We start from the raw sequence: 1,902 nt of genomic DNA on the forward strand, positions 1-1,902 counted from the left end.
GGTAAGTTGTGGTAGTTATTTAAATTGATGTACTTTTTCACTATTTCAGACACTCAAAAAGATCGCTCTATGCAATTATTCCTCACAGTTGCAAATTCTAGACATTGTGCTTAAAAACGTTGAAAATGCGAGGGCCAAGCTTTTTGTCATCTTTAAAGAAACCAGAGCGCTACGAAGCAATGAGAGCCATGCAGGGATTCCCTTTCTATGATAAGCCAATGGTAAGAGTCTGTGTTAATGAAGTTATAGCAGTGAGATGAAACATTTCATGTTTGGGGGGGGGTTGAAATTCTGATATTGTATGACGAGGTTTATTACATGAATATTTTTCTGTTTTCACAGGTTGATCAAAGTGTGTATTAATTTATATTGATGTTTAGCTTGAGGTAGCATTGGGATGTTTCTCACTCACTCATCTTCAATCTCTCTCTGGTTTTAAATATGTGGTGTTACATTTAAACTCTGAGTTTGATATGGTAAGTAAGAAAGCATTAGCTACTCCTGGCCTCCAAAATGAGCATCTGTCAAATATAGGGCAAATGTTACAGGATTTCTACATCATTTTCACTTCATTCTATACTGATACTGTTTCTCCAATCTATTCATGTGTCGATTTTATTCTTTTCAGGGATATAATTTTTCCGAGTCTTAGGTAAGATAACTGAAAATATACTTAGTCATGCCACTATTAATCCCAAAAGAGAGTGTCTATGTCCCATTGACTGATTACAGACTTACTGAGGCAATGCCCGGCAGATTCAGTTAACCATTCACTCCAAGCACTCCCATTGGCAATACCTCGGCTGCCATTTCGGGGGTCAGAGGTATTACTTTTGGTTATTCCATTACATCTTATTGAGTGGTCTGTTTTCTCTCGCGTTTATTATTAAATTAATTTTTTCCTGAAATTTCAGAAAAATGCATACGCAAAAAACAGATCAGATTGATTGCAAAACAGAAAGGTACATACAAAGGAGCGTGGAAGCAAGCGCAAGGAGGAAGACAGAAAAAGAAGAAGGGAAAGAAGCAAAGGGAGCGAGCTGCCAGTTCCTGCAGGGGCAGCTTGCTGCCGGTTAGTAAAGAAAAAATATTTTTTTAAAGATGCATTTCGTTGATATGTTGAGATCTTGTTATTATTTTTTATGATGGACACCATCCTTGCACGCGTGATGGCAGTGTTCTTGGGAACTCTGAGAGCTGCTGATAACATTTGGCCTCCTCAGTGGCATTGCGGCTTATGAAGCTGCTGTGTATTGTGCGACCTATGTAAGTATTTTGCCGGTACAAAGTCTGACATGGTTTGTGATTTTCACCAAAGCAGGAGCAGGGGCAGGTGTGGTGCCACCAAGACCGGCCTTTTCAACCAGCCTCCTCTGTTAATGGGCAAGGTGGCCTAGGTGTGCCAGAACAGCTCCTAACCAAAATCCTCTTCATCACAACCTTCCCAGAGAAAACCTCAGAAATGATTTTGTCTATGCTCTTTACCAGTAAGTTCAGGATTTCTCTTCGTGGTTATTTTTCTCTACCATTCATATTTGAGATTTTGTATATGTATAAAAAAAACTTGGAAAACACTTAATAGGAAATAGATAATAGGTCCTATTTTATGGATTCATCAAAACTAATGAAGGTAAGGCAGGATTTAGTACCGTAAAAGTCATCACTTTAATCTTACCTCCCCAGATTCTGGGTCAAGGAAGTACGACTGGTACATGGACGCCTGACATTGCCTTCGGGAGTTTGAGAATGAATGGCAGTATGCAGCTGCTAAGGATGCGCTACAGGGCTTCAAAATTACACCCAAACTATGCTATGAAAATTGCTTTTGCAAAGAAGTAAAAGGACCAGTACAACTCCCAAATTAGATGAACTTCACAATGTTAGATAACTCTTATAATTCCA

The 1,902-nt window shown here is 39.0% G+C and overlaps 1 pseudogene; it reads left to right on the forward strand.

The window, feature by feature from the left end:
- Positions 1 to 918: 918 nt before the first annotated feature.
- Positions 919 to 1,839, forward strand: LOC119585932 (annotated as a pseudogene).
- The last annotated feature ends 63 nt before the right edge of the window (positions 1,840 to 1,902 follow it).

This window comes from Penaeus monodon, chromosome 20 (assembly GCF_015228065.2).
Source record: "Penaeus monodon isolate SGIC_2016 chromosome 20, NSTDA_Pmon_1, whole genome shotgun sequence".
In the NCBI taxonomy this organism is placed as follows: Eukaryota; Metazoa; Arthropoda; class Malacostraca; order Decapoda; family Penaeidae; genus Penaeus; species Penaeus monodon.